This window comes from Rhinolophus sinicus, chromosome 3 (assembly GCF_057876585.1).
Source record: "Rhinolophus sinicus isolate RSI-liver-muscle chromosome 3, RSI-T2T, whole genome shotgun sequence".
Taxonomy (NCBI): domain Eukaryota; kingdom Metazoa; phylum Chordata; class Mammalia; order Chiroptera; family Rhinolophidae; genus Rhinolophus; species Rhinolophus sinicus.
This window is the reverse complement of record NC_142503.1, coordinates 120969810-120993596: the sequence shown is the minus strand read 5'-3', so window position 1 is coordinate 120993596 and position 23787 is coordinate 120969810. Positions and strand designations below refer to the sequence as shown.

The window sequence follows — 23787 nt, the reverse complement described above, 5'->3', positions numbered from 1 at the left end:
TCTCTCTCTCTCTCTCTCTCCTCTCTCTCGCTCTGTCTCTCTGTCTCTCTGTCTCTCTGTCTCTCTCTGTCTCTCTCTGTCTCTCTCTCTCTCTCTCTCTCTCTCTCTCTCTCTCTCTCTCTCTCTCTCTCTCTCTCTCTCTCTGTGTGTGTGTGTGTGTAGGAGATGATTTCTTTGTTCTCCTCTCCTAAGGATTAGGGAGTCCTCAGTGTTGAGCAAGAGCTGAAGGTCAGACATGACTGGTGGGAGGAACTGGACAAATAACACTCCCAGCCCTAATATCCTGGTTTAAAGAGTCCTCACGAAACTACTGGACAAAGAATTTGCACTGAGCCCCCTAGCAGACTGGAGGATAGGGATTTGGAGGAGAAAGATGAAGCAAATACTAAATTGCAAGAGCTGTGCACTCCCTGGGAGGAAATGTATCCTTCAGGGAAGAAAAACTCTGGCACAGCAAGCTGGGCTTAGCAGTAGAACTTCAGGGTCAAAGGAGCAATGACTCTTGGGTCAGTACGGAGGCTGTTGTTTGAAGGCACCCTGGCCCAATTATCTCAGTGTTGTATGCTTGCCCTAGTGAGAAGAATAAATAAAACTGGAAAAGCAGAGTCACCAAGCTCTGTACCACCACAGTGCCCAAGCAACTCTACTGCAGGACGAGGCCTCTCTCCAACAGAGCATAACACAGAGAAGAATACCTTTTCCTTCCTGGGTGGCAGGCAGTGTGCTAGGTGGCAAGGCACTTGGGCAGGCTCTGCCTCCAGAGCAAAGCTGTCAGCCTGCAGGGGCACGGGCGGGCAGTGTTGGTAAAGGATGCACACAGAAGCATTATCTCGGTGAACATGGGCCCAGAAAGAGTCTCAAACACTGTTGAGATATCCCCTGGGACTCCCAAGAATACCTACAATGCAGAGAGGGAGTAACGCAGAGGGAATCCTACAAACCAGTAAAACTCCATATTGAGGATAAAATTGCTTCATTGATTCCTATAGCCTGGAGACAGATGGGTCATACTTCTTTGGAAATGTGCTTCTGAGGGGTGTATCAAACAGTTAATCTTGTATTCCAGTTATTCTCAGCCTCGCCTGTCTTGTTGCAGCGACTGCAGCAGTCTCCCGCTCTGTGTGGGCTGCAGTGGACTTCCCACAGGTGCCACCTGGCGCTGTCTAGCCTCATAACTGTACTTGGCAAGGCTGTCACCTTATTCCTGGGGCTTTGCTCTTGACACAGTCATGTGACCCCCACTAAATGCCCTTACCTGAGCAACAACCTGAAAATGAAAGAGAGCTAACAATCCTGTGGCTTAAATTTTTTTTTTTTTTTTTTTTTTTTTTGCTGTAAACCACTACTTTTAATGCACTACGTAATTGAGTCAGAATATAGTGTCTATATTGATGGAGACCCTGGTGCTTCAATGGCTGAAATGATATTAGAAAGATCCAGATAATGCTGACTTCTATTACATTAAACCACAGTATTATACAGTTTTCCTTGCTGCGCTGTGGCTTAACTCTTTGACCAGTGGGCAATGGGAGTTCCCCACACCCCCGATGGTGAAGAAATTCTTCCATCTTTTTCTCCCATATCAATACAACATCCAGCCTCTGGGATGCAGTTTATATAGGTTCTTGGAGGATGGTCCCATCAGATGGATCGAGAAGGTGTGGCGAACAGACATGGAGCTTAACCCATGGGACTGGGCACAAAGTGTACAGATCACACAGAAGTTTCCAGGTTTAGAGGCTTGGTATCCACAGGCCACAGTAAGGTTTCCACCGAACTTGAAACTGCAGCTACCACTGCATGACTCTGGGCTCCTCATGCTGGTGGATCAGCAAGCAAACAGTGACTGTTCTGAATACCCTGAGGAGCTGGGCTGCTCCACACACGACGAGCAGGGAAGAGTACGTCTGAAATTCACAGAGTTCACGATGATGTATTTCGGGGCATCCATAGAAAATGCATAATTATAGGAATCACAGCCCAAGGGCCAAACAAAAGAGGCCTCAGATCCCTTGGGAATGTTATACTACTAGGCGAGCAGGGCAGCTCAGTGGGAACGTGCTGGCCAAAGCGATGGAAACCTAAACGGGAGCTGGGAGAAGGGGATGAGCAATGTCAGTTTTGGCCGTAGGACCGGCTGCAGCTGTGGGACTGCATCTTACTTGACTAACTCTTGTGCCTTGGGTCTCTCCGTAATTTCAACTGCCACCAGCTTGAGAAAGACTCTGTGACTGATTAGACACAGACCTCCCCCTTCAGAGAAAGAAATGAAGGTACCTTGTTCCCAGAAAAACAGAAACTCCAAGTATATATGCTACGTGGGCCAGGGTGCAAACAGTCTGCTTGGTGCAAGGGCTGGACTATATTAGACTGTTCTTATTCACCACTTTAGATCTCTTAGCTTCACTTGTGTCTTATTCCCGCTGTTGCTGCAGCAAGCAGCTTCACAATGGCACAACCGGACAGCAGTTTGCCTCTCGCGCGTGTTGTGCGCTGCTCGCCCATTACTCTGAGACTTCTTTGAAGCCAACACAGAAAAGTTCACAGCAACCCTTTCCCATATACATCCTGGGTGTGTGGGAGAATTAACTCTAAAGAGTGAAACTTTGACCAATAGGATATGGGAGTAGGGGGTAATAAAGTCTTCCACTTTTCTCCCCTAGAGGGACATTTCTGGGACATTATTTATATGGCTTTGTAGAAGATGGTTGTGTAACATCGAAAATCAATTGTGCTCAGCAGTGTCTCAGGTTTCCAGGCGGGAATTCCCGCCTGTTCTCAGGAATTTTTTTCACTTTCCCATTCCCGAATCCCAAGAAAAGTTGGTCAGGAAATCAGGAAAATCGGCTCCTTGAACCCAGTAATACCCACAATGGGACATAAACGTACTACTCATAATGTATCTCTTAGACATTTTTCCTATTTATTGCTAGGGTTTCTGGGCAGGAATTTCTGCCTGTTTTCGGGAATTTTTTTCACTTTTCCGTTCCCAAATCTCGAGAAAAGTTGGTCGGGAAATCGGGAAAATTGGCTCCTTGAACCCAGGTGGTTGGTAGTATCGGCCATGACTTTGTGGAAACGATTCATCGTGGAGAACAGAAAACAGTTTATATCTTGGGATTCGGGGACAGGAAAGCGAAAAAAATTCCTGAGAACAGGTGGGAGTTCCCGCCTGGAAACCCTAGCAGTGTCCATCTCAATACACTTCCTTGCATTGGTTCTATCTTCTTTCCTGTCTCACTTCCTTTGTGTCACTCCTGATCCTTGGTGTACCCTTCCTCCTTAAATACCAGGGGTGCCAAAAAAAATGTACATAAGTGGACACTTTGGTCAACATTGCTCAAGCAGTAGTTCTCCATAATCAGAAGTGTCTGGATGCTGATGGTAACCACTGAGCACCTCTTATAATTGCTGAAGTCAAGAGTGACTTGTATTCATCTTTTGTTATTGGTAAATATCGAGTATTACAATCTTAATATAGTTTTCCTTTCTTAAAATGTGTGTATATTTTTTTGGCACCCTCTGTAGTTGCATTTGAAACCTTGCCTCAGGATCTGCTTTTCGAAGAAGTCAGGCTAAGAAAAAGGGTATCTCTGAAGATAGAAAAATAGATAAATGTACAACAATGAATATATTCCCCTCCCCAGAGGAAGGATAAGTCCAAGTTTAAGTATAACCATAGATGAACAGCACATGGTACAAATCTTATCCTTAATGGAGATAAGATCTGGGCTTGAGTACTTGGTATCAAGTAGCAAGAGCTATAGAAGAGTAGTTTATAAGCCTTTTTACATTGCCATAGGACATCTCCATTGGAGTTTCAGAAAAATTTTGTATACAATTCACGAGCAACAAACATTAATATCAGGGTTTGGGTTGGCCTTCTCGTAAGAAGGTGAAGGTGATTTTTAACCCCTTTCCATATATTCTTTCTGCATCTTGCTCTCCTCCCCTAAGACATCCACGGCTATGTTCTCTTTTCCCTCTACCTTATCCCAGACTTTCCCACTACATATTATTTGGAAATGGTCACTTAAGATTTGCAATTGAGTGGTCGTCCTCCAAGAATCCCAGGAGGTTTTTGTACACTAACCCCTTAACTCAACAGACCATGTTTCTAATGTTAAAATTTCTGCCCTCAACTGTTGACTGATAGAGATAAATTTAAGGGTTTGTTTTTTTAAAATCACATACATATCAACAGACAAGTGTTGGTAAGGATGTGGAGAAAAGGGCCCCCTTGTGCACAGTTGGTGGGATTGTAAATTGGTGCAGCCACTATGGAAAACAGTATGGAGGTTCCTCAAAAAATCAAAACTAGACCTACCTTATGACCCAGAAGTTCCACTCCTGGGTATTTATCCATAGAAATCCAAAACTCTAATTTGTTCATTGTAGCATTACTTACAATAGCCAATATATGGAAGCAATCTAAGTGTCCATCAATAGACCATTGGATAAAGAAGGTGTGGTATGTTTATACAGTGGAATACTGCTTAGCCATAAAAACAGAATGAAATCTTACAATTTGCAACAACATGGATGGACCTAGAGAACATTATGCTAAGTGAAATAAGTCAGACGGAGAAAGATAAATACCATATGATCTCACTTATATGTGGAATATAAAAAACAAAATAAACAAACAAATGAAATAAAATAAATCACATACACAATTCTTACATTTCATTCATATCTCAGACTTAGTCCAGGCTATTTTATTCCTGTGTCTTTTCAGGTAATGATCTTTACCTATGAGAAGAAAGGGCAAGAAAACAAAAACCAAAAAACAAACCCTGACTCAGTTTTTTCCCACCATATTATTATAAAATTTTTAATAATAGTTGAAAGTCAGAATAATTTTACACGAATACCCTTTTACTTACCACCTGGATTATTTCATTAATATTTTACTGTACTTGCCTTACCACATGTCTACATAGCTATCCATCCTTCTATCCACCCAATAATCCATTTTCAATGCACTTCAAAGTAAATTACAGGTATCACTACTCTTCCCCCTCAATACTTCCCAGGCTTGATTTTCCTCTTAAGTAGTCTGCATGTCAAGACAAGCAATAAGAATTCAGCAATTGCTGCTTTAAAAAAATCATTCATTACTTTAGGAATCAAGGCAAAGTGAAACACATGGATGGAATGAATTCATTTCCTCCTCCTATTGTCTAAAATAGCAAGGAGGTGACTAAAGCTATGAATGTTTGTTTCCTGAAAACTAAAGTCCTGACTTGTCATCTTCATGGGACGAAAGAGCCATCAAACATATTCGTTCTTCCACATCCACGTGCTATAGTAAAACCAGCTCTCAATTGTTTATTTTAAATACTCAAATCATTTAGCAGGGTCTTTGTGTATATAGGTAAAAGTCTTTGAAGCTGTAAGTCATACCTTGAACTAAGTACAAAGTTTGAGTCAGACCAACGTAAGTTGTCTGATTGCATTCCTGACCCACACAGATACCCTTTGTGGATAAAAAACAAGTTGCCCCATCTCTCTTTCTAAATTCATTATCTCCCTGACACACTACCAGCCACTGGGTTTGAAGTTTCTCTGCCAAGTGTCCCTGACAATTTCAACTCCAGTGCTTTCCCATGGCCACCTAGCATAGCTCTACTTACTACCACACAGTTGAGCACTTAATTGTTTAATTATTTTGTTTAGGACAGTTCTGTCTCCCTCCCAGAATCCCAGTTCTTGGAAGATAAGATTGTCTTCTGAATCTTCTAACTTCAGTGCTAAGGAGGTTGGCACAGGGCTAGGCACTCATCTAAGACTTTACAGATCTTAAAGCCCTTTTATGTATAATATATATGTATATGAGGTCAGACAATTAAGTTCACGAACTCATCCTAGGAAAAAGTGCTACATGCCTCATTGCTGAATATCACTATGGTCACCTTCAAAGTACTCCCCTTGGGAAGCTATGCATTGACGCCAGCTCCTAGTCCACCCTTCAAAGCAATTTTGGAACTCTTTTTCTGGAATGGCCATCAGAACTGTTGTCCTATTCCCCTTAATGTCCTGAATGTCATCCAAATGTCTTCCTTTCAATATTTCCTTTATCTTCAGGTAAAGAAAGAAGTCATTGGGGGCCAGATCAGGTGAGTAGGGAAGGTATTCCAATACAGTTATTTGTTTACTGGCTAAAAACTCCCTAACAGACAGTGCTGTGTGAGCTGGTGCATTGTTGTGATGCAAGAGCCATGAATTGTTGGTGAAAAGTTCAGGTCGTCTAACTTTTTCATGCAGCCTTTGCAGCACTTCCAAATAATAAACGGGGTTAACTGTTTGTTCAGTGGGTACAAATTCATAATGAATAATCTCTCTGATATCAAAAAAGTTAGCAACATTGGTGCAACAAGTTCGTGAACTTAATTGTCATACCTCGTGTTCTCTCATTTAAACTTAATGTACAGTAGTAAACTGCTTGGCCTACTTGCTTCTAGAAAAGTGGCTCTGGGTAGTTTTAAAGTGTTTCTCCCGGGATATGTGATCACGGCAATTAGTATCAGCCAGAAGACTTTCCAACAAGTCCGCAGGCAGTCATCGTGAGCTGGGACTGAGAGACAGGGCTTTTCTGTGTCAGAGCCAGAATTCAAAACTGCCCTCTTTTTCTTGGGTAAAAGAAACCCAGGGTTTTTTTTTTCCAACACTCGTTTGCACTGACCTCTTTTTCTGGCTTCTCAGTAGAAGGATTAAGGACTCAGGAAGCATTGGCGGGGGAAATGGCTTGTTTAGCTGGACAGGGGGCTCAGGCAAGCCTGACACTGTAGGCTAGAAAAGCCACGAAGGAGCTTCCGTTGTTTCTGGTAGTTCTACAAACCCAGGTCCCTGTCCAACCCCGGCTCATCCCACAGTGATGTGCATGGTGGTGTGTCTCTCATGTATATTGAGTCAAACTATTCCGTCAAATAAACAATCCTGGGAGGTAGCAGGAGAAGGGGTGCTGAAGCACGGGGCAAGTCATTAACCTTAACTACCTAAATCCTTTATGTCAGCTTCCAGAGGGTGCAGTCTGTTCTGAGAATGGTGCCCATGGCAATGTGTTGATCCATGTATGTGACACCTTGTGGAGTCTCGCTAAATAATACATGCACTGATATGCTTCAACATGAAAACAGATTCAAGCAATAGATGAATGTGGCTTTCTTTCTTCTAAATTTCCCCAGAGAAACTTCTTTCTCATTCGGAATTTTATATAATAGAGAAATCATCTACAAATGCATTGGAAATATTGAAAATGTCGTTGAGGTCTGATGATGGGTGACAGCAACTGGATGTCATGACCTGTTCCTGACCTGAGCTGGATTTAATTCCAGAACCCAGGTGGGCTACGAAGTGACCCTCTCTTCATTACCTTTGTCTTTACTGTGATTTTGCAGTGTTTTCAGTAAAGAACAAACTGAGAGACATCCTTAGGGGCTTATCATCAAAGTTGGGTGTAGAAGCAGAGAAGCCAATTGTCTAGAGAGGAGTGAGTCCCAGAGCTTCTGCTTTTGTATTTCTTCCTTCCTCCATCCTTCTACAAGTTCATTGCCTCCAATATTTCTCCGAAGAATCTTCCCAGGAGTGCGCTGGAAAACAAAGAAGCGTAGAGAACAAACTTAAGTACACCGGCAGAGGAGAGGTGGGGCAGCTTTACCGTGTCCTTGGCAAAGAAGCATCATGTGACAGTCGAGGCCCACTCAGTTCTCCCCTCTTTGTATATACCTGTGGTGGCCTTGGATTCCCATCAAAGCCTACACACTATGATGCCTGGAGATTAAAAAGACCCCCACAGCCTGTGAGTTGCCAGATTAGAACCCCTGCAGTCCATTAAGATGTTTGCATGCAGTGGCCAGCATGTTACAAAATGGTTGCCATAACTCCAGACATCGTGACCTCACAAAGCCATTTCCAAAAGCAGCTAGCAGAAATGTTCATCATGTGCCTTCCTTCTTTTATTAAGTATAATCATAACTAACATTTTTTGACCATTTACTGTATGTCAGAGACTATCCTAAGCACTTTATATGTATTAACCCATTTAATTTTACAGCAGATGAAGCACAGAGAGTATAATTAACTTTATCAGGGTCACACAGACAAGGAATGGTAAAGCTGGGATTCAAACCCAGGCAGTTTGTCTCCAAAGCCCTTACAGTGCCAAACCACCTCTCAGTTAGGGAAGAAGAGAATTCCCAGAAGCCTCAGCAGACTTTACCTTTATGCTTCATTGTTTAGACCTGAGTCACATGAACCCCCTGGCTCTAATGGAGGCTAGGAATACAAGTATCTGTCTATTTCAATCTATAGGAAGATGGGGGGGGGGGGTGAGGTTTAGTTGAGCAGTCAACGAACAGTGTCTGCCACAGTTACAAAATAAATAATGGCCTTTGTCACAGTGAAAAGATCCTGGTGCACTAAAGGCTTAGGTGAAAGTTTGAGGTCACAGGGCTATTTGGCTTACTGCCACTGGGGGGAAGAAAACAAGTTTCCGTCAAGACCAGCCAGAAATAGCAAAAAATGCCAGCATCCTGACAATCTCCTTTCAACCAGCCACTGGAGTGTCTGTGCATAAGCAGTTATTAAATTATTCATTCTGATTTAAAGGGGAGGAAATCAGATGCAACAGGTGTGGTTCTTCCTGCTTGTTGACTGGCTTTAAAATAAGCTTTCAGTTACTGGTCGCCTCAGGGTAAGCAGCAGGAGGACAAATCAGCTGTATTTTAAGCTAATTACCAGAATACTACAATATCTGTCAAATGGGAACATTTTGTTCCAGTTTTAATGGTCATAGAGTAGAACCCTGGAGAGGAAAGGAGAGTATTACATAAGCAATTTGCTTTACATAGACTCCAAAAAAGCCTCTGGATACAAGACAAGGTCATATTCCAAGTGTTATTGTACCTGCTTGTAAACTTGGGTAGAATCTCATTTTAATAAGCTTAAAGAGACTTCCAAATTGCTACATTAGATCCAAATCTCATTAAACTTGAAGACTATTGCTATAGCATACTAAAATATACTGCATTGTTTCCTGGGTTTAAAATTCGCTTGTACAAAGCAAATGTTAGGTGTATAATTCATTTGCAAATGGCATGATGGGGGAGGGAGGAAGAGATGGGTGCCCAAAGCTGTGCCTGCCTTGTGCCAACCCATTAGAGCCAGAGAAGGTTAACGGGTGCTCCATCCTTCTACAATGACTGTAGTGGAATGCAACATAATATCTTAATGAAACATGACATGTTTTTCAAATGTTAGGTGCTTATGTCTTGCAGTTTTATAAATTGCATGTTTGTTTTAGTTCCAACTTCTCTTTCTCTTTTTTTGATCAGGAGCTCATTCTATGAGTACCAGTAACAGCTAAAGAATACTATAAACTGAGTGGGGTTTTGAGTTGCCATTATCTATTCAGAAAATAATTAAAGGTTCACTAAAAAACAGTCTGTAGCTGGAAGATGCTGAGTGCTCACAAAGCAACCCACCCAGATTGGCTGTTGTCTCTCCTGTGTCCCAGAGGGAGCTGTCGCATCCACTGTCCCTAATCTCCATGGTGCCTTAGTTTTCTCATCTGCAAAATAGAGAACTGGACCCTGTGGTCCCTAGGGCTTTTGATGATCTGAGGTTCTAAGGTTCTAAGGTGGCCGGATGGCTCAGTTGGTTAGAGCGTGAGCTCTGAACAACAGGGTTGCTGGTTCGATTCCCTCATGGAATGGTGGACTGCGCCCCCCTGCAACTTAAGATTGAAAATGGTGACTGGACTTGGAGGTGAGCTGCACCCTCCACAACTAGATTGAAGGATAACAACTTAGAGCTGATGGGCCCTGGAGAAACACATTGTTCCCCAATAAAATAAATTAAATAAATAAATAAATACATACATACATAAATAAATAAATAAATAAATAAATAAATAAATAAATAAATAAAGTTCTATGATTCTACACTCCCCAGGTCAGGATGTTAACAGAATTCCCCACGTATTATAAATATCACTAAGTCACAAACTGACATGCTTTTCCTGGACAGCCTGTTAATAATATTTAACAAAGCAGACAAAACACTGTACAAAAAGGAAATATCTTCATTCAAAAATGGATGATTAAAAGGATAAGTATTTCTAAATACTTTGTATGATATTTTTTTTCCTCTACACTATTTCCTGTATCCACACTGATGAGTAATGTTAGTATGTGAAGCTCTATCAAAGCATGGAAATAGCCTTATTCAGTTGGATATTAAAATGGCATTCTGCCTACATTAGGCTTATGAATGGAAGGTTAATGAAATTGTGCATGTTTCACTTTTCACTCTGCAGGTTATTTTGTAATAGGGATGAGACTGTCCTACCTTTAATTTGGTGTTTTATTAAATTAAATGCATTACAAAGGAAGAACCACTTTATTCTGCTATTCTATCCTATATTCACGAGCAAGAGGACATGCTAAGTGCTTTTTCTTGTTAATTCTGTTAGGAGTTTCCTGTTTCTAGTGAATGGGACATAAGCCATATTTTGCACACAGAAGAAAAAAGTATGTATTTCTTTAAACTGAGGCAGGAACTTCCTTTTGGATTCCTATGGTTTGCTCTCTTCCCATTAAAAAAAAAAAATGGCCTTAAGCATATCAATGATTAACTCAGTGGTTCTCAGATGGGTGGTTATTGGCATTGAGTGGGACAGCATTCAGTTTACATGACTGACCCGTACATTGCAAGGTATTTGGCATTCCTGGGTCCCACCCACTAAATGCCAGAAGTACCCTCTGATCTTTGTGACAACCATACCAGCCTCAGACACATCTCCAAATGCCAACTTCCTTGAAAGAATCTAAAGTAGAAGTTTTCCTCTGCAGAAAGGAAGTCTGATAATAGATTAATTTTCAAAAGCCCACAGAGGGTCTCTGTCCCCATGTAGAGAAATGTGGTTTCAGTCCATGTCTCCAGTTAACATACCTTTGTGACTTTATTACTCTCCAATGATGACACTTTTATTAAGAGAAAAGGCATAAGAGAGGATGTATGAGAATCACATGACTTATAAAAAATTCATACACTTTTCCTAGATTTTAAATAGGAATCGAAGCTTTCATCATGTAAACTTATGGAAAATGTGGACTCATTTCTCTTTCGTACTCTATAGACTGTGATCCAACATAAAATAACTCTTGAGAAGTAAAGATCCTGCATAATAAGAAACATACACAGGAGAATGAGTGATTTTGTTTCCATGTTCCAGACGCCTCTGTGGTGTCAGGGTTTTGACTTCCAATAAAAATTCAGTGAACAGGTATTGGGTGCTAAATGGGAGAGATGCTCTCTTGGGCCCTGGGAGCATAAAAAATGAATAAGACGTGTTCTCTGCTTTTGAGGCTCACAGTTGTGCCTCAGAGACTGACTCTTGGATAACCAGAGTATAAAATAATAAACACTACCATAGAAGTATGTTTACATGCTATGGGAATCAGGTGAAGGGAAAGTTGATTTCACCCAGGCATAAGGGAGCTGGGGAGGTGGGGGAGAGGCAGAGATTGGCAGGTTCAGGGAAAGCCTCAGAGAGAAGATATCGAGTGAGTTGGGCCTTCAAGGATAAACGGGCGTTTGCCAGGTGGTGATGGGGTAGGGAATGGAATTCCTAGTAGAGAAGAGCATATATAGTCAGAAAAGTGTGAAAGGGAATGGAGAAAATCCAGTACAGTAGGGCATTAGTGGAAAGGTGGTAAAGGGGAGGGTAGACGCTGAGCCAGGGTGGCAGCACCTAAAAGCCCTGATACGCCAGACTAAGAAGGTGGAGCTTACCTTAGAGGTAGAAAGGAAGCAATTTGGATGTTTAAAAAGGAATGTAAAATAATGAGATTTATACCGGGAAAAGAACTCTGATGGCAATATGGCAGATGGGTAAATGTAGACAAACTGCAACCAGGGATAGTAAGTAAATTGATTTTAAAATTTACTCATAAGGTTTGGGAAACCAAGTTAACCCACAGCAAATTGAAGGCAGATATAATAAATACGAGGATTTGCCAGTGAAAATTTTAATGACTTCTCCTGATATTTGGAGTGCCGGCTCCAACCACTGTTCCTTTCTAAATAACGAAGCATGAAGCACTTTCTTATACCAGGTCCCCGTGTTACAACCTGCCTAGTCACGGCATTTGCCATCCTCCTTCTAAGGGGAAGCCACGTGACTAGTTTTTGCCAGTGGAGCTTTGGTTTTGAGTGTCACCTATGGGTGGAGTGCCTTCTCCATACTCTCCTCTTCTGCCAGCTGAATGCAGATGACGAGGACAAATTTCCAGAGAATGACAGAGCCACAGTATGGAAGAGCCCATGTCCCTGAGTCATAACATGGACGAAAACTGCTGAGCTGGAACACCTGTATTGTATTAGGTTGGTGCAAAAGTATTTGCAGTTTAAAGGTTAAAAATAATTGCAAAAACCACAATTACTTTTGCACCAACCTAATATTATTACATAAGCAGGAAATAAACTGAGATTTCGGGGCCTATTTGTTTCCACAGTCATTCAGCACTGCCTCCCGTTCTCGCTTGGGGACTGAGAGCAGAACAGTAAGCTTGAACCTCTGTTGTCTGGTAGGTTACCTAACATTGTTAAATGATTGTGGTAATTATCTCAGATTTCATTGTTTTCCCACATCAGGAGTAGCTCCCTCTTTTTCTTCAGCATAACGGGGAAACCAGAAGGTGTCATGAACACAGAGTATGTTTATAAACACTTTGTTCTTATGCCTCAAAAATCCTTGAAAACTGGGGGAGAAAAAAAGAACAGAGCCTGGAGCCTAGTAGCACCTCTCATCTGTTAGAGGCCTCCATTCTAGTTCAATTTATATTTAGATGTCACTTCCTATTTCACACCTCCACTTGCCAAATTGCAACCACCTTTGGTGTGAAATCCAGCACCTGTTTAATGGGCTCACAAGAGATGACACAGCTGTTTTCAATAGTAAGCAAAAGCGTAACACAGCTGGGAAAAGGCAGTGAGACTGGAAAGGAGAAAGGCTAGGAATCTGGAGAATTTGCCTATCCAGCTGTGCACTGTGTCACTGATATGTGCAACTGGGATCAATCCCACAGGGACCCTAAAGGGACACCTACAGAATGCACATCAGAGTTATCTGCCTGAGGTATAGCAGGGGATAGGGGTTACCCATTAGCAACCATGCCCTATTGGTGAACGGTTACCCTGGACGATATCAAGACCCCTGCACTTCCAGGTTGCACATTCTTGGGGGCCAATTTCAGTAGGTACACCATGCTCACCTATCAAAGAGGACACCTTAAGGAAAGAGGATGTAAGATAGAGTACCAGCAGAGTGTGATACAGACCTCAGTGCTAGAAAATGCAGGTGGGATTTGAATCCAATATCTTCTGATACCAAAGTGATAATGTCACTGCCCACATGCCACTGCTCACCTGGCCTGAGGGAAAGAATGCAGGCCTTGGTGTTGGAGCAGTGCCTGTAGTTCTGGAATAGCTGCTTGACTCAGGCAAACCATTTACTCTCTGGCCCTCAGTTTCCTTCCCTTTAAAATAGGGATACTGAACAAATCCATTATTTCCCAAATTATGTTCAAATGTACAGTGATGTTATACAATGTTAATAGGTATAGCTGGGAAGAAAGGGTTTTCTGGTCAAATAAGATTGATAAGGGGAGCTAACAAAGTTATACAAATTTCTTCACTAAAGGATATCCCTGTCTTTATGATATATATTATACAACATCCTTTATTTGAGAAACAGCTCACAGGACTAGGCTGTTTTTATGCTAATATTTATTGAGCACTTACTATTTGCCAGGCATCATGCCATAAACTTGTCATGTATTGTTTTGGTCATTCATTTGTTTTCAAAAAAGCATTTGTTGAGCTCCTGCTATGTGTACTACATTGTTCATGGCTTTGGGGACACCTCCATGAACAAGACAAGTCCCTGATTTTTACTTGGGGGTGAGGTAGACAGACAATAAACAAGTAAACCAACATATGAACAAAATATTGGCATACGTGATCTCATCTTATCTCATAGCTAATGAGACAGGGTCTATTTTATCATGCCCGTTTTATAAATAATGAGATTGAGGATTAGAGGGGGTAACTTATTTAAACTGATAGAGATGGAAATGCCAGAGCTAACACTACATTAAAGTCTGCTCTTAAAATGTTGACATCAGGTGCACAGAATTGGATTAATCAGTATCCTGGGTCGATTACATATCTTCGCACCGATCCATGTTTAGCTCGTTCCTGTAACAACTATTGTCCCAACCACTTTGCTCTATTGTCTCTTCCACCATCCTGAAGATCCGTGCTTTGCAAAACATCAGTTTGAGAAACAACACACCACATAGTCTGGAGAAAGGGTTTTCTAGCCCTAATGAGATAAGCAGCAGCAAAAGATTTTGCTCATACACATAACGGAGATTCAGAACTCAAATGATTGAGAGGTGACAGTATTGCAAAGTACTGCATAATATCTTGTGAGTTATGCCTCTCAACAATTCTGAATAGACTTGCATTATTCTCTTCTTACCATAATAATTAAATTTTTTCTCGATAAAAAGTAAATGAAGTTTATGGAAGTTCTTGCAACTTTAATAATCTAAGGAGTGACTTGTCAGTGATAAGCTGATTTAAACATATATTTTATCTTGACAACTTCCTTTGAAGAAAATAAAAATCCTGGGCCCAATTTTAATGATCCTTTTGTCTGTGATATCACTATCAGAAATAATAAAGAAGAGGAAGGATTATACTCTCTGTGTATGGCCATCTATTGAAATGGTCAGGATTGTTGAATGTTAGATGCAATGAAATATTCTTTGAAGGTATGACCTATTTGTTTGTGGATAACACTTTCTTAAATGCTTTGCTATTTTTACCACTAAAAGACTCCTCTTAAAACTTAACCTAGTCCCAACATGGTGGTCACCATGAGAATGCTGCTGCAGACGATGTCAATGTTACTTTTGAAGATCAACAAAAGATAAACAAATTTGCATGAAATACAAGTAGAATCACAGAGCTGAAGGAAGAAATAGATGTAAAAAAGAAACAACTCCAAAACTTAGATGCTTCTGAGGGCATCATGCTTGCAGAGGACGACTGATTAATGATACCTTATCAAATTGGTGATGTTTTCATTAGCCATTCTGAAGAAGAAACACAGGAAATGTTAGAAGAAACAAAGAAAGATTTGCAAGAAGAAATTGACGGCTTAGAATCCAGAGTGAAATCAATTCAGTGGGTGTTAGCAGATTTGAAAGTTCAGTTCTATGCCAAATTTGGGAGCAATAGAAACCTTGAAGCTGATGAAAGTTAAACATTTTATGACACTTTTTAAAATTTGTTTAATAAACTTGAATATTGTTTAAATGCTAATTTCCCTTCTTTAAATGATATGGAAAGCAAAACTTTCTTATTTTTTAATTTTAATGTATTCAATGGAAATTTGCCTATTTTCATGTCTTGCTTACTTATTTTATATTTTTTTAAAAAGACAGTATTTGTCTATGTATTTTGCATGATGATTGTATCAAGTGTAGGGGTTTTATGTCATGTTATTCAAATCAGTTAAGCAAAAAAATAAAAAAAACTCAACCTAGATCTCATCTGACTTTAAAACTTCCCAGCCAAAAGGAACTTGAGAGTTACAGTTCATATAAAATCCCCACAGTAGTTGGAAACACCACACACACACACACACACACACGCACAATTATGTTTAAATAATTCAGTGACTAGATTTTAAAAAATGGAAAAAAGAAACAGATTGTTCTTCCTGGAGATTTTTACAGTAAAGGGTCACAAACAATTAAAATAACACAAGATAATCTTAGAAGGATGGGACCCCAATTATTTGAGGTCTTTTAGGAAAGAAAATTATAGCGAAATAGTCCCTTCTGCTTCCATCAATTGACATTGAGCTGCGTCATGTTCTTTAGGTGTGTACTAGGGAAAGGAATGAGAAGTGAAAAGGGACAAAAGAGTCACCGTGTTGACAATTCACCATAGACCATGTGTTTGTTTGTTTGTTTCTTTAATGCATCATTTTATTTAATAGAGCTGAGGCAGGAATCATCTATCTTTGACTGGCTGGTCTTATTGATTCAGTATTCCCAGGCCCTGGTTAAGAGGAAGTATATGTTAAAGCTGTAATTCTCATCTTGCACAAGGAGGAGACCATTTGCTACCTCTGTAAGATTCTTTGGATACTCGTGCAAAATCAGAAAGAGAAGGACAAACCCTTGAAAAGGGAACATTTGCCTATTCTGCTAGAATAAAATCAGAATTAGAACTTCTTTCTAGCAATTGCTGGGATAGTAAAGGTCTGGTGTTCGGTTTCAGAGGGGATTTAGTCCAACGAGACCCCCTATGAGTTTATTCTTTCTAACACGTTATCACCAAGCTTAGACTTCCCCAGGGTCAAAAACTTACCTCTAGTCTGAGACAGCCTACTTTTTCATCAGGATGACACAAACAATACCTTCCACCTAAAAGTCCGTACATGGTCATAATGACAGGTACAGATGGCTAATTTCTCCTTTCATTAATTCATCAAACATATATTGAGTAATTTCTGCGGGAACGCCGAATTGAATGACACCTTGTCTTTGTAGAGCTTTCAGTTCCATGTGGGTAATAGGTAAAGTCATAACAACCCATGGTATGGTTAAGAGGGGAGATACATGGTCTGGGAACACAGAAAAGAGATACTTACGAAGACCGTGGGAAGTCAGTGAAAGCTTCCACAAGTTGCCAAAGAACAATGCCTGAAAAAGAATTCAAAATTGACTAAAATTTTCTTTTTATACGAGTTATTCTCTTGGTGTCTAAGTACACAGAAACCCCTTTTGGAAGCCTACTACATTTATTTTCCCCTGAATGCTGCCACCCTGTGCTGTGGTAGGTTCAATGATTTGGACTTGAGGGTCTGATGATGGCCTATTAAGGAATAATAAATATTTGTGTCTCCCTAAAATTCATATGTTGAAGCCACACCTCACGTTGTGATGGTATTAGGAGGTGGGGCCTTTGGAAGGTTATTAGGAGCAGATGAGGTCGTAAGGATGGAGCCCTTATGAATGGGATTAGTGCCCTTACACGAGTCTAAACCAAGACTACCAAGTACTGGTATGCTTATGTGGATATTTGAAACTGAGATTGCCAGAGAGCTAGGACTTAAGTTCATTCTACCTATATAACACAGGACAAAATGAAATCTTAAAGGAGCAAATTAATGCTGGCCAGGAAAAGAGGGATGTCTACACAAAGGAGTTAATAATGTGGGTTGGCTCTGAAGGGCAAGCAGGATTATTCCATCAAGCACCCAAGAAGGGCAAAGCATTGAGACAGAAAGAAGACTGTGAGCGAGGGCTCAGAGCCGGGCAAGCCTGTTACCCAACGGGGCTGGAGGGTTGGGGTTCTGCCCTGAGGTGCTGGGAGATGAAGCGAGAGAGAATGAGGGCTAATGGTGAAGGAGTTTTTGCTCTATAGAAAATAAAGAGCCATAGATGAAGTGGCATTTGAAACATGAAATGGGAAGGAGGGCAAGGAAGTCTGACAACATATCTTGAGCTCCAGAAGGCCAAAAAACACGTCTTCCAGTACAACTCAATTCCACAAGTAAACATTAGAGCTGGAAAGATTAGAAGTGCTCTAGTGTCCAGCCCAACAGCCCTTATTTGCAATTGAGAAAACGTAATGATTTAAATGACTCACATAGCTTTTCAAATGACTCATGTACTACTTAGTGATGAAACCAAATTCCTGCTTTGCCACTTACTATCTCTGGCTTTAGACAAATGACTTAACTTTTCTAAGTCTTAGTTTCCTCATCCACAAGATGGATGGTTGTCATGACGATTCAGTGATAATATATGTAAAGTGCTTAGTAACATGCTTGATATATAGGAAGAACTCATTTAATATTAATAAAAACTATTAACAACAAAAATAATAACTACAATATTATCAAAGTTCCCTGATTCTATGCAATGCTCATTTATGTATGTCACTAGTGGCCGATCCTGGCTGATCATCTGAATTACCTGGGGTGTTTTAGACAGTTATAAATTTCCTGGCCTATCCCAAACCTTTTGAATATGAATCTTGTGGTTACTGAGGAATCTGAATTTTTGAAAAGTTCCATAGATGTTCCTGACGATAAGAACTAGGACTAGAAACAACTGTCCATATTTACTATTGTTCAAACGTTATTTTCTTAGTCTAAGAACTTGGAATCATTTTCCATGGTTCAGTCCTTTACATGTAGGTGTAGGAGTTAGAGTGGGGAGATGGGTATTGCCTATAATGCCGGGATCCCAGGAGGTTAGAAACACACATCTGTGCTAAAAAGAAAGGGGGGATTGGATGGCAAGATTGGAAATGGGATATTCATCACTGGTGGAAATGATTAATTATGCCCAGTTTTGCACATACATTTGCATGCCTCTTAATATAACATATGCAAATACATCTTTAATAGCATTACTTGTTTGCCAATGTTGAATGCCAACTGTAAATAATTTCTATTTTTTGTAGTGTTTAGGAAACTTCAATATGGCACTTGCTGGCAGACAGTTGCTGTTTCCTGGATTTAGCAACATATTAAGTAATCATTACAGAAACATTTTTCACTTACTACTAACAAAAGAAGTCTAGACAACAATTTGTGGTTGTCAATGGAAACAGAGGACAGGTAAAGCAGGAATAATTTCAATTTATGGAAAAATTTTTAAATGTGGCCTACAGTTCCCTTTTTTCCCTTACTAAGCTTTTGCTGATACAGAGCAAATTAGGCCATTAGAAGTTTCACCCCTTCTTTTAGGATCCTAGCTACTTTTTCTGATGATGTCACCAATGGCCAACATACGAAGTTGGACAATTAAGTCACCAACTTATCCTAGAAAAAGTGCTACATACTGAATCACTGAATATCCCTATGATCAATTCTCCTTGGGAAGCTATGCACTGATGCCAGAGGCTAGTCCACCCTTCAAAGTGATTTTGGAACTCTTTTTCTGGAATGGCCATCAGAGCTGTCTTTGTATTAACCTTCATGTCCTGAATGTCATCCAAATGTCTTCCTTTCAATATTTCCTTTATCTTGGGGTAAAGAAAGAAGTCATTGGGGTCCAGATCAGGTGAGTAGGGAGGGTGGTCCAATACAATGATTTGTTTACTGGCTAAAAACTCCCTCACAGACAGTGCCGGGTGAGCTGGTGCATTGTCATGATGCAAGAGCCATGAATTGTTGGCAAAAAGTTCAGGTCATTTACGTCTAACTTTTTCATTCAGCCTTTTCAGCACTTCCAAATAGTAAACTTAGTTAACTGTTTGTCCAATTAATAGAAATTCATAATGAATCATCCCTCTGATGTCAAAAAAGGTTAGCAACATCGTTGCAACAAGTTCATGAACTTAATTGTCAGAACTTGTAAGGTGGGCAATAGAATAAATAAGAGAGAGAAAATAATTAGGGGCTCTGGTAGTCAGTACGTGGAAACGGTAATCACTGAATAACTACCTATTGACATCCCCCTCTTCCTGTTTCCCCTTCACACCCCCAATCCATTGTTCTCAGTCTGTATAAAAATCATAGAAACGTATTTGCATTACTGGAGCCCCACGTCCAGAGCTTTGGATGCAGTATATCTAAGGGTGGGCCTGGGAATCTGCACTAATAACAATACCCTCCCTCCTCAGTCAACTCATGATTTTGATATGGATGGTCCCCAGTTAAAAAACACTGCCCTGGGTCATATAGAGCCTTGAAACTCAGTGTGGTTCCTGGGCTGGCAGCATCAACATCGCCTGGGAGTTTATTAGAAATGCAGAATCTCAGGACACACACCAGGCCTACTCAGTGAGAATCTACATTTTAACAAGATCTCCAGGTGATTTATAGTCACCTTCAAGTTTAAAAAACACTGGTCTAGAGGAGGCCTCTTCTTCCTTCTTTGCATGTATGAACCTATTCCATTTCCCCACAGGCTTTCCCTCCTAAATTACTTGGGATTGCTGGGTTTTCAGGGTGGGTCCCCAAACTTACTGAGTCAGAAATTCTTGGGGGAAGGCCCAGTAGTGTGTGTTCTAACAAGCCCTCCAGTCCAGATGATTCTGATGCAAGCTAAAGTTTGGGAACCACTGGCATAGTTAATGTTATTGGCTCGTTTCTGAAAATGAAGTTTACCAGAGCACTCAGTATCTTCTGTTGTGCACAATAGGCCAGTGTTAGCAGATCACACAGATGCTTGCTTTATGTTATCAATCCCCCAGAATCAGTCAATCCTACAATACCTCCTACCTCCTGCTTCACTGGTAAAGAGGATGCTTTGACTAATACAAATGTTGGAGGCAATCATCTCCTGTAGTAATTAATGAAATGCCAAGATTGGAGAGCAACCTGGGTAGCTGCGCTGTATAATGGTATCAGGGGATGAGTGGCTCAGACAGTTGAGTTTCAAATGAAAAATAACTTCTGATCCAAATATCTTGGAGGTTACAAATTAGTGTTCTCTGCTTTTTGGTGATTGACCCGACTGGAACAGCCTGAGTGAATATATCAAGGTTTGATGATGCTCAAAAGAGAGTCCCTGAATGTGAACTGGGGGTGCAATGTGGTGGAAAGGTCAGGGAAAATATGGTTGGACCACTGAGCAAGTCAATTAAAGCTGAATACATCCACCTTTGTTTCACTCTTCACTCAACACTTAACCTACTACCAACTAGCTCTAAGTTAGAGGTTTTTATTTCACTCTCAGCCCCTCTCACCATGTCATCAGTCTTGGTCTCTCTCTCTCTCTCTCTCTCTCTCTCTCTCTCTCTCTCTCTCTCTCTCTCTCTCGCTCCCTCTCTCTGTATCTCTTCATCACACTCTATGTCCTTCTGTCTCTGACTCCCTACCTTCCCATCCCATCCCATCTCTTTAACAAAAAGATTCAGTGTACCTCCCAGGGGACGGGGGTGGAGGAGGAGCAGATTTCAATATAGACAAAAGCAAAGAGACTGCAAATAAGGTTTTTGTTGGTAATGTTGATTACTTTTTCTGATGTTGGAGAGTTGTGTGGATGAAAAAGGGGCCACGTTCTCAGAGGGCCTAACAAACTCAGAGACCAAAAGTAACCACATATATGGTCTGAACATAAAAATCCCTAACTAAAAGCTGGTCATGGTGGGTAGTCATGTCTTAGGCCTGTAGCTTCCTTGACAAAGGTCAATCGTTACCTTAAGTGAGCCTGTCTATTGTCTTTTTGCATCTAAGATAACATGCCTTTGAAATGTCAGGGTAATCTCCTTTTCCAGACCCCTCAGGGCACAACCACTGGCAACAAAGCATGAGACCACAGAACCCCTCATTGTTATCTTGTTCCCCACATACCATCTCTATATGCTGTTAATGTTAATTATTAACGCTCCTGTACCCACCGGTGTAAAATAGGTATGTGTCTCTCCATTTTACTTTTTATCCAATCCCAGAGATTTCCCCATATGGCTTCCCCCCACCCCCTTAATCTACCACCAATGGATTTCATGTAACTCTCTTTACATCTCCTCCTATATTCTAATGCATAAAATAAGCTGCAAAACTGCCATTCTCTGGAGCATTTTCTCAATTTGTTGAGATTTTGCTTCCCAGCAATTGTCGTCAATTTGGCTTAAATAAACTCGTATAAATTCTTTACAGGTTTGGATGTTCTTATGTGGACAGTTTCATGTTATCCTGCTATCGCTGTTCCTTTTTTTTTTTTTTTAATTTGCGAGTGTTTGCCATAGATTATTATCATGCTATTTCTCGATGGGATTGAAGTACTAGTTTATCAAAATGTCAGCATAAAGACCAAAAGTCAAGCAAATTTGCTGCAATAAGGAAAGGCTATAAATTTGCTGTCAGTTAAGAAATCCTCTGGAATTCAAAGTACCAGCCTAGCTGAAAGCATTTTTTAATAATTGTGACTGAATGAGTGTGAGGTTAACCTAGTGTGCCTGTGCTTTGATCTTGTGCCTTGTTAAATTTCTCAGTTTTAATAATTGGGGCCATTATTTGTGCTATGATTTCAGGAGCTATGCTATCAGGAAATGCCAGAAATATAAAATCAGGTTCATTTTGCTAATTTCACTTGTTGAAACTCACATCTATCCTCCTTTTATTCTTTCGAATGTTAATCATGTATCCTAGAATAAGACTTTCTCTTTCAAGTCTTAATTATAGTTTGGTTGAAATGCGGAATCTGTTTAACATTGAAAATGTTTGTCAAATAAGCCTGATACAGGAAATTTTATGAACGTTCTCATTGTGTCTTGGATATAAGCACAAAGATGAAGCACGTGGAGAAAGACCTTTATCTCCTTGGAATTTTAAGTCTTTCTGCACTACACAAAACAGTAGCCACACAAAAGACCAAAAAAAAAAAATTATTTCCTCAAATCTAATTATCAAAAGGCAATTCATCTTGCTTGAGTATTTCAATCAACGCCTCCCTGAAGCCACTTTCTCAATTTGCCCTCCTGTCTAATATATGGAGTGTGTGTGTGTGTGTGTGTGTGTGTGTGTGTGTGTGTTATCATTTGGAGAAACCTCTTAGCATATAGGAGAAAAAATGCTGTTTTGCTAATTTTATGTTTTATTTCTTAATGACCTACTTCTCTGCAGCAGCTTTAGTGGAATGCTTTAAGCTCAGTCTGGCTTTTTGAGAGTCCTTTACTCTGTGGCAGTGACTCAGCTAGGATAGAGCCAAGATGTTTACATGATTGGGGTGGGAGGGTTGCATTGCAGAGAGCTTACAAATTGTAGGCACTCAGAATAAGTGGCATTATTAATGAGTGTAAAATACCTGCAGGGTATGGGAGTGATTTAGAACTCTAGGATTCAGTGAAGAGAGAGTAGGATAGGGACTCAGGTGTCTAAAGGAACTGTCCGGTCCCAGCATGAAATGTGACCTTAGGTAAATCACTTGACCTTAATTCTTTACCTTTAAAATAAGGTGAATATATGCATTTTCCTTTTACTGAAATGCTGCAAGTTATCAGGGCAGTATTTGCCAAGCGCAAGGAAATCTTTTCATGGTCAGATAATTATTTTAGGTAATGTTTTGCAAAATATTACTTAACACAGGCAGCTTCCACCTAAGAATCTGTGAAAATTGCATGTGTTAGAGAGGACATCAGCTCCCAACTGAAGGGGTCATTGGCAGAATAATTATTTCATTTCCCTAAGAAGGGAAAGATAGTCTCAGCTTTTTGGAAATGTGCTCTTTTCAAACTAAAGTTGAAATTGTATAAATAACTTAATCAATCAGTATTTTGTAGCCTAGGTCAAATGATCATGCCTACATTAGTATTCCCATCAAATGTGAATACCCTCAGTGAATCAGTAAAGCAAAACATAACTAACTACTCAACTGAGTTCCTCCTATGTAATTACTGTGTTATGCACTGCTGGATTTTAGAACCTTAGCTATAGGCCTCACCTTCCAAATGTTTGCATTTTTAGACCAACAGTCTTCAATAAAACTTTCTCTGGTGACAGAAATGCTCTGTATTGTTGTTATCCAACATAGTTGACACCAGCCACTTACGGCAATTAAGCCCTTAAAATGTGGCTAGTGTAAATGAGGAGCTAGAATTCTTAATTTTATTTGATTTTAATGAATTGAAGTTTAAATGATCACATAAAGCTAATGACTATCTGATTGGATGGCCACTTTAATCAAAGACAAAATTAATGCCCATACAACCATCAGTGCCCATCCCCAGGAGGCATATAAAGAA

At 40.3% G+C, this 23787-nt stretch overlaps 1 pseudogene; it reads left to right on the top strand.

Annotated features, from left to right (window-relative positions):
* The first annotated feature begins 1547 nt into the window (after positions 1 to 1547).
* On the top strand, positions 1548 to 15337 carry LOC109459756 (uncharacterized; annotated as a pseudogene).
* Positions 15338 to 23787: the final 8450 nt, after the last annotated feature.